The sequence below is a fragment of the Ictalurus punctatus genome, chromosome 29, assembly GCF_001660625.3.
Source record: "Ictalurus punctatus breed USDA103 chromosome 29, Coco_2.0, whole genome shotgun sequence".
Classification (NCBI taxonomy): domain Eukaryota; kingdom Metazoa; phylum Chordata; class Actinopteri; order Siluriformes; family Ictaluridae; genus Ictalurus; species Ictalurus punctatus.
The window spans coordinates 14,885,187-14,895,186 of record NC_030444.2 but is presented as its reverse complement, the minus strand read 5'-3'; the positions used below and the strand labels follow the sequence as shown (position 1 = coordinate 14,895,186).

Below are 10,000 nucleotides of genomic sequence, written 5' to 3'. Positions count from 1 at the left end.
TTTCAGAATATTCCGCAGGATTAACATATTTACGCATTCGTGTAGTTGTTTGTTTGTCTGTTTGTTTCAGCTGCAGTTGGTGGACCTGTAGAGGTGAAGCGATAAAGAGGTTTAGATTTAAAAAAAAAAAAAAAAAAAAAGCTGATTGGCTATTGTGTGAAGAAAATTTTAAGTAAAGAAAGAAAGAAACAACTAGAAAAGACAAAATAAACAAACAAACGGAAGAAAAAAAAAATCCAGGGAGCTATTCTGAGGAGAAAAGATTAAAGCTGCTCACTGCTACTTAGAGCAATGCTGTGGAGAAAATAAATTAATAAATAAATAAATAAAAATGGCTGGTCTGGTGGAGGAAAAACCTAAACAGCAGTTACGTGTATGAAAAAGCACAACTAACAATCAATGGAAAGAAAAGAAAAGAAAAGAAAAGAAAAGAAAAGAAAAGAAAAGAAAAGAAAAAATAACCACCACCAGAGATCCTGACAAAAACCAACTGCTAAATATTGTTTATATTTTTTCCTGATTTAACTAAAGAGAAACAGTAATATTCACTTTTCTGCAAATTCAGAAATATACACATTTACAGTGGTGCTTGAAAGTTTGTGAACCCTTTAGAATGTTCTACATTTCTATCCGATTAAACAAAAAATGAGACACAAATATTACACTCGGTCATTTATTTATTGTGGGAAATGATCCAGTATTACATATCTGTGAGGGGTAAAAGTATGTGCACCTTTGCTGTCAGTATGTGGCGTGAGCTCCTTGTGCAGGAATAACTGCAGGTAAGCGTTTGGGGTAAGTGTTGATCGGTCCTGCACGTCGGCTCGGAGGAGTTTTAGACGTTCCTCAGTACAGAACGGATTCATCTCTGGGATGTTGGTGTGTTTCCTCACATGAACCGCTCGCTTCAGGTTCTTCCACAACATTTCTACTGGATTCAGGTCAGGACTTTGACTTGGACGTTCCAGAACATTCACTTTATTCGTCTTTAACCGTTCTTCGGTAGGACGACTCGTGTTGTCAGGGTCGTTGTCTTGCTCCATGACCAGCTTTCTCTTGAAATCCAGTTCATGGACAGATGTCCTGACATTTTCCTTTAGAATTCGCTGGTATCATTCAGAGCTCATTGTTCCATCAATGAAGACAAGTCGTCCTGACCCAGATGCCGCAATGTTCTTTTTGGAGAGCCGTGGCTTTCTCTTAGCAACGTTGTCATGTTGTTCAGCGTTCTCCTGATGGTGGACTCATGAACATTAGCCAATGTGAGAGAGGCCTCTAGTTGCTTAGTTACCTTGGGTTCCTTTGTGACCTTGTGGACTGTTACACGTCTTGCTCTTGGAGTGACCCTTGTCGGTCTCCACTCCTGGGGAGGAGAACAACGGTCTCGAACTTCCTCCATTTGTACGCAATCTCTCTGACTGTGGACTGGTGGAGTCCAGACTCTTTACAGATGGATCTGTGACCTTGTCCAGCCTCACGACCTACAACAACTCTTTTTCTGAGGTCCTCAGAAATATCCTTTTTTATCCTGAAATATCCTTTCAGACTCTGATGGATCCCGGCTCTTTGAATAAAACAGGACGCTCACTCACTCACACCTGACTCCAATTTCACCTTCAAATCAACTGCTAATCCGAGAGGGTCGCATACTTTTGCCGCTCACAGATGTGTAATATTGGATCATTTTCCTCGGGTATAATATCCGTGTCTCCTTTGTTTAACCGGGTTCTCTTTATCTACTTTGAGGACTCGTGTGAAAATCCGATGATGTTTCAGGTCACATTTATGTGGGTGTATAGGAAAATCCTAAAGCCTTCACAAACTTCCAAGGACCACCGTACATGCACATGAATTAAAACCAGGATGAAACCTGCGATCTATTCCTCGAAACCGGCTGAGGTGACGGAGCGAGATATGAAGCCAAGAGATTAGGAGAGGAAGAAAGAAGGAGAGTTTACATCGAACGAATTCAGGATGCTGAGCTGAATGAATTCCAGCGCAGCGTGTCTGGAGAGCGAGCCACAGCGACGAAGACGATCGATACTCCATCATCTGTCCTCCGTCACTCTTCCTCAGCTGTCGCTCTTCCTCACACAGACCTTTTCACTTTGACTTTATTTATCCGACCGTATAGTTACCTCCTTTTTGGGATGAATGAATGAGAAATATAAGAAAGTAAGAGAAGTAAAATAAAAGAATTGATGAATAAATAATAAAGAAATCACTAAAACCCACTTTGTTCTTCTTATTATTATTATTATATAAGGAATATAAGCAGATGCACGTCAAGTCACGGTCTTTAAATCGTAGAATTGTCGACGAGTCACCGCGAGTTCTTTTACCCGTCACACGGCGCCGTTTAAATCGCTCATTTCGTGAAACTCATTTGCTCTGTATCGTCGAAATGAAGGAAAGCGAGTCCAAATCAAATCAACAAATCAAGACTTGCCGTTCGTTGAAGACAAAAGTATTGGCGCCCTTTAAAAGGAGGAGTCGGCGTGTGTCTGTGCTAGCCGATGTGCTGCAGCGGCTGAGCTGCATTACCGGAAGATTGCACACTATGCGTGCAGGAGGCGCTCTTTCACCATTTAGTCAGCTCTTTTGTGGGCGTGGCTAAAAGTAAACGCCATGAACGTGCTTCGACGATCGGCATTTATCGACATGCGCTCGGGAGTAGAAGACTCGCGACGACAATCAGTGAAACCTTTATAAATAAACTTTAGTAAAAGTTAACGTGCACGTCGCCACCTAGTGGACCGGAACAGAACAATCACTACTACAACAACCCCGGTTCGATTTCAGTAATCATCGTTCTCACGATGACGCGGAGATACACTGCATTCCAACACGCACAGAGACCGGAAGGTACGGAACCGGACACACGGTACACAAGCAGCTCTCTTCCCCACAGCCTCCACCCGAAAATAAACAACTTCTCCTCAATCTCTCTTCGGAAAGAAAAGACTCGGGGGTCAGCTCGGGGGTTGACGCATCTAAGACTAAACTGCTTCCTGGTGTGTGTGTGTGTGTGTTTGAACATTCTGGTCTCTCAGAACCTTGCTCAGATATCAGTGTGATTTTCTCCACACACACAACATCAAAGAACTGAAACCAGTACATTCTTCAGAGCGAAGCGGCATAATGCGTGGTGATTACGCTGGGATACGACAACAGCTGCTGGTGATCACAAACCCATTGAATACACACGCTCTCTCTCTCTCTCTCTCTCTCTCTCTCTCCCTGTCAGACTCTCTCACAACAAATACACACTGAAAAATAAAACAGGCTTCCATGTACTAAATCTGATTGCAGAATCAGTGTGCAGTGTGTGTGTGTGTGTGTGTGTGTGTGTATGTGTGTGTGTGATACTTCTGTTTGATTCAGGTACCTCTTGTTAATTTACCTGATGGTTTAACTGGTAGTAGCTAAAATAAAAAAATAAATACGTAATTAAAAAAAAAAAAAAATTTCAGCTCTGATGTTATATTTTTAGTCAGCAATCCTAAGTACATGTTAATGGCAAATAAATAAATAAATACATAAATAAATAGATTCCACACTGGAAGTTTTCGAGCCCATGCTGTTTCCAGTCTTAAGTCTTGGCTAATCTTTAAGCATAAATGAAAATAAAAGCTGTTAATAAATGCGCAGTTACTTCGTTTTCACTCTCATACTGAATATTTATGAACCGGATTCTAATAAAATATTCAGAGCCAAAACCACACCCACTGACCCTGTGTGCTGCTAATGAGCTGCCACGGCAGAGCCAGACACGCCCCCTCCGGCCCCCATCCCCCCGGGGGGAGGGGGGGTGGAGCATATACATGCATCATACACATGTACACACACACACACACAATCACAAATACACACCCTCTCGGTACAGAAACACACACACGCACACTCACTACATCAGCACAGACACTCACTAGAGCAACACACACACCCTCTCACTAGAGCACGACACACACACTACAGCAAAAACTCACCACACAACACCATCTCTCTTTTACTCCTACACTCACTACAGCACACACACACACTACGCATCACTATCTCTCTCTCACTACACACACACACACACACTCAGAAGGCGAATAAAACAGACTTACCTGTGTTGAGAGAGGAGGCGACAGGCGAGGCGTGTAGGATATAAAAAGATAAAAAGAGAGAAAGAAAGAAAGAAGAATAAAGTCAGAAAGTATAAGGTCACGGTCAGTCAGCTTTATTTAATAACTCGCGTAGAGAGTTTGCGGGGAAGAAAAAAAAAATCAACAGGACACACAGACGACCACACAGAAGAAGTGAAGCAGACCGGACATGAAATAAAATAAAACTCTTTCTTTCCTTCTTTCAGGTGTGCATTTATCTGTTAAACAGATAAATGATTAAATAAACGTAATTCATTTGAAACAGTACATTACACATACATGAACGTTCATCGTACGCATTTTCTGGAAGTAGAACATTGTTTTTTCCCGCTTTCTTATTTATTTCTTTTTTGCTTGAATTTCTTTACATCACGCCCGGCCCGTGTGTTCGGGATAACTCCCGAGGAAGACAGACGAGGGCCGCGAGGCGCCAGACGGTCCCGTCTGCACGGCGTCTGATTATATTCAGCTCACCCAGCAAAGATTTACTCCATTTATGAAAAGTTATTGACTGCTATCCCCTGACATGCGAGATCTCTTCTCCACCCACATCTATCCACGCACACACACACACCCACACACACACTTCCGCAAGTGTTCAGAATGTAGAGGGATTAATATGAATGTTTACCCCGGAGATTATCTTCAGCAGCAGTGGAAGGAAAAGCCACTATAACAGGTTTTTTGTCACGGAGTCACTACCTCTGAGGAACGTATCAGTCTCACTGGTATTACATTTACACATGTGTACAGTGTGCTGCATAAGTATTCACCCCCCTTGAAGTGGGGTAGTTCAATATGGTTTACAAAAAAGATTTTAAAAAATTCCTGTGAAAGCCATTTACTAGTTCTGGTGCAACACATAATGCATTGGGTTCCTGGAAGAACCCAGTGTTTAAGCAGCTTCATGAAGACCAAGGAGCTAGGAAAAGAACGTTCTGGAAATTTTTCAATCAGCGTTAAAAAAAAAAACATCGTCAACTTTGACCATCTCGAAGAATAACATTAAATCCATTAGTAAAATGGAAAGAATATGGAACAAGTGTGTCTCTGCCTTGAGGAGACCCCCTACCAAAACGTGACCAGGTAAAGGACGGGATTAGTCAGAGCCCGAGGGTAATTCTGAAGGAACTGGAGAAATCGACAACACTCCACAAACTGGGGCTTTATGAAAGAGTTGAGAAGCGTTTGAAATTCTGTTTGGACGAGTTAGAGACTCGATACACCTATGGAAAGCAGTTCTTTGGTCTGAAGAGACCAAAACGAAACATTTTGGCCTTGGAACAAGGCAGTACATTGGGCAAAAACACAGCAACCTGAGAACACCATCCTCACTGTGAAGCATGGTGGCGGCGGCGTAGTGTTCCGCGTTAACCTCGGACTCCTCTGACCAACGCTCTCCTTTGGTGGATGGTCTCCTCGAGGTGGCGTCGCAGCTGCGCTGTATTCGTTCCTTTTTTTTTTTTTTTAAATTAATGCTCTGCATAAAGTTTAAACTTGTTCCAGAACTTTGTCTCTTTGTCTTGTTTCGCCAGCCCGTCGGTCTTCACGATTCGATTTGTTTAGGTCTGTTCTCCGAACCAACGCTGCAATAATAATAATAAAAAAAAAAACGTTCTGATCAATTTGTTCTGCTTGAAGCTTTAATTACAGGTGAAATAAAATAAACCGGAACGTGACATGCTGTGAAGATAACCGAGTAATAAAACCACTAATTTGTTTAATTAACGTGAAGCCAGGGAGAGAAGAAACGCAAGTCGGCCACGGCCGGAGTGCGAAACGAAGCGTGACGTTATTTATTAGAGACTTTCGGAGAGCGACGGCTACGCTAGTTACGATACTTCATGAAATCGCTCTTTTTTTTTCTCCGCCTCAGCTTGGACTCTTCAGTCGTGTTAGAGCACCAAACGTCGGAGGAAACAAACCGGGAGCCGTAAAAGCCCGTCGACATTTCTAGAGAACTCGGCGTGATCCTGACGGCGACGGCAGACGGATCTGCAGAATAAACACGCATAGACAAATTCAAGCCTTTACCCCTTCTGCACTCGAAAAAAAACCCCCGAGACCTGAGGATCAATGGGAGGCGAGAAGAATGATCGATCCGGAGCAGTGAAGACCATACGCCCTGGGTATGACGTCTAGCTTTGTATATGTTTTGCGAACGTGTGTTTTTGCATGAATACACACAGAGTGTATTTGCCTCCAGGCTGAACATAACTCAATTAACCCAATTATCGACTGTGGACGCTCTTGTACACATTTTTTTCTCATTTTTATGTAATGCTATAATCAAGCATCGATATACGAATTCATCCGTGGCATGTTAACATGCATCACCTTTTTACATTATTAATAATGTTTATTCTTTTAGCTAAGCGCAACTTTAAAGTTTCAGAGTCTGAGCTGATACGCACGACTAAACGCATCATCTGTAGCGGCAGGCTCGTATACGTATATGAAGAAGAACGATGCACTGTCGGCCATATTTAAAGTTTGAGCATTAAAGGTGAACTATAACAATGTAATAAATACGTACAAAGGGCTTATAGCGCTTATAGACCCGTCAATCTTGCACATGAATTTGTTCTTTTTACTCTCAAAAGACCAAAACAAGAGGCGGAGCTTACTCTAATGACCCCACTCGTTGTGATTCAGTGAGACCAAAACAAGAGGCGGAGCTTACTCTAATGACCCCGCTCGTTGTGATTCAGTTAGAGCAAAACAAGAGGCGGAGCTTATTCTAATGACCCCGCTCGTTGTGATTCAGTGAGACCAAAACAAGAGGCGGAGCTTACTCTAATGACCCCGCTCGTTGTGATTCAGTTAGAGCAAAACAAGAGGCGGAGCTTACCCTAATGACCCCGCTCGTTGTGATTCAGTTAGAGCAAAACAAGAGGCGGAGCTTACTCTAATGACCCCGCTCTTTGTGATTCAGTTAGAGCAAAACAAGAGGCGGAGCTTACTCTAATGACCCCGCTCGTTGTGATTCAGTGAGAGCAAAACAAGAGGCGGAGCTTACTCTAATGACCCCGCTCGTTGTGATTCAGTGAGACCAAAACAAGAGGCGGAGCTTACTCTAATGACCCCGCTCGTTGTGATTCAGTGAGAGCAAAACAAGAGGCGGAGCTTACTCTAATGACCCCGCTCGTTGCGAGTCAGTGACAGCAAAACAAAAGGCGGAGCTTACTCTAATGACTCTAATGATAATGTATGGGAATACACAACACAGGAACTGTAGGAACATCTGGGTTGGGATTCCTTCGGTGAATAAATAACAGTCGCGTTCACACACACATCTACTTTGTGACTACATGCGCTACTTCATTCCTGCGAAAACGACACGACCGCGAGCGCTACGAAAATATACGGAGGAAAAAAATCCAGCATTTACTCTGGCTTCTTGTCCTGTTGAAATCTGACTGGAGGAAAAGTCGGTGGAAATACGGCTAAGACGCCGACGGCTACCACGACGGCACAGGCGAGAAGAGACGTGTTGATTGACAGTGATAACGAATCCCAATTATATCCGTCTCCGCTGATTTCATACAAACGACGTAGGAGATAACGGTAGAAATACGAGCTCTTCCTTTAACCTTAACTGAAACCTCCAAAACTTTTCATTTGACTTTTCATTGAATTTTTTTTTTTATTTTATTTTTTTTATGATTTTGCAAGTGTCAGATTATATATATAAAATAAAATAAAATAAAAAAGGGAAAGGACCATTTGAACAGCTACTATAAAGCGCTGCACTCTTACATACTGATGTATTTTATTTTATTTTTTACAGACGTAGCTCTTGCCTGCGCACAATGAAACTAAAGTGGGATGTTGAGATTCTATCACCGTTATTAGTCACCTAGTCTTTATGGGAATTTTTACAAAGCCACAGAGTACGTGTTCCACATGTCGACTCAAAAGCAGCCTCCAGACATGTCGTATCCCTGAAAGACCTTCACGCCGTCAAACGTGTGGAAAGAATGATCATGAGGCAGAGAGCTGGAGAAAGACAGGAGAGGAGAGGAAAGAGATGGAGTAACAGAGGAACAGGGTGAACAGGTAGGAATGAAAAAAAAAGAACGGTAAGGAACGTATGGAGGAATAAAGATAGGAAGGGAAGATGAGAGAGAAAAGGAAAAGGGAAAGGAGGACTAGGGTGGAACGAGGACGAAAAGAAGACCGGGAAAGAAAGGGGAAGGGGTGAGAGATTTAAACGAAGGAAGTACGGAAAACGGTAAGAGTGGAAGAAGGAGAAAGGTGAGGAATGAAAACACGAGCGGACGGAAAGTTAACGCAAGACGGATAACGTTAAAGATGAAAACAGAGAACGGGAGGTCGAAAGGAAAGAATGGAAAGAGGGACGTCGACGGAGAAAGAGAAGGAAAAGATGGAAGGTCGGTAAAGTAGGAAGGAAAGAACGCGCTAACGTACGGAATGAAGGAGGGAAAGAGATAGGGCAGGGATGTTAGGAGAAGGAAGGATGGAAGTAAAGCCAGAAAACAGGGAGAAAGGAATCGTTTAAGGCAAGTAGGGAATGAAACAGGAAAGGACAGGAGAGGACAAGGAGAGACAAAGGGGAGAGAAGAAGGAAGAAAAGGGAAGGAAAGGAAATTCATCCTCAGAACAATCCTCGTCTTTCTCTTTATGAAACAGGAGCGAGTGGTTAATGAGTGAGGGAGAGATGGATATATATCACTTCGCCACGGTGCACACCCGACATCGCTGAAAGACCTTCACGCAGTGGAACATGTGGACGGAATGATCATGAGGCAGAGAGCTGGGGAGACAGAGAGGTTAGAATGACAGTCAGACTGAATACTAAGTCATCGCCACAGCACTAGATGGACCTCGGTCGCTCTACGGCTTCATTGTAGGAATACATGAGTGTCAATCATGACAAGGAGATAATGTGGAGCGTGTCTAGCTGTGAAAACACCACCTCGGGCCATCGCAGAGAGCCTGGGAATTACTACAGAGGAAGAAAGGAATGGATCATCACAGCTCTCCCGCTTAGCACAAAGAAAGCTGGAGGTCTCTCTCAGTCGACCTCGTCTATCAAATCTTCTGCTGAGCTAGAAAGGTTGCGTTCATTTAAACTGCCGTAGCCGACGTGAGCCTCGGAGGGCCCGTGATGAAATCGGTCGACCCGAAATCCGTCTTGCTAACACGGTCCGAGAGAACCGTTCATAATGATATTTAATTTCCTGGATTGGCTCCTCCTCTAAGCGGTGTGGTCAACCGTTTCCCCGCTGTTGGCAAGTCTGACTCTGTAGTCGTCTAATCTGCCACGCTTGATGGGCTGCCTAATTGCGGTTACGGAGGGTCTCTGTTTATTAAGCACACCGAACTCGCCGTTTGAACAAATGAAAAACAAAACAGGAAGCATCCATTGGACGGGAGCCTTCAAAGGGCAACGTCAACCGTCTGGGCCCGTCGTCAAGGACACACACACACACACACACACACACACACACACACACGAGCCAAATCAAATCGAGCAGAACACTGTTAATAATGCCAACGACCAAAAAAAAAACAACAACGTAATTGCACAAAGGCCCTGCTAATTAAGAATGAGTGCAGCAGGCCAAATTTCACTTACAGAGAAAAGAAGTGAAGGAACGAAGGGAGGAATGAAGGGAGGAGAGACGGAGAAGGGAAAGGGAAGTTGAAGAAAGTCGGGGAAAAATAAAGTAAAGAAAGTAACTGATAGAAAAGCGACGGGAAGGAAAGGGACGAGTCGGAGTAAGAATTGACGATCGAGGACGTAAAGGAAGGGAAGGTAGGGAAGAAAGGATTAGGGGATGGATGGAGAAGGAGAAAATAAAGGGAAGGGAACGGAAGGAAAA

The 10,000-nt window shown here is 43.5% G+C and overlaps 1 protein-coding gene across 1 annotated transcript in view; it reads right to left on the bottom strand.

Annotated features, from left to right (window-relative positions):
- The window catches only part of ctnna2 (catenin (cadherin-associated protein), alpha 2), a 291,101-nt gene that overhangs the window by 104,746 nt on the left and 176,355 nt on the right, over positions 1-10,000 (bottom strand). The window lies entirely within an intron of this gene.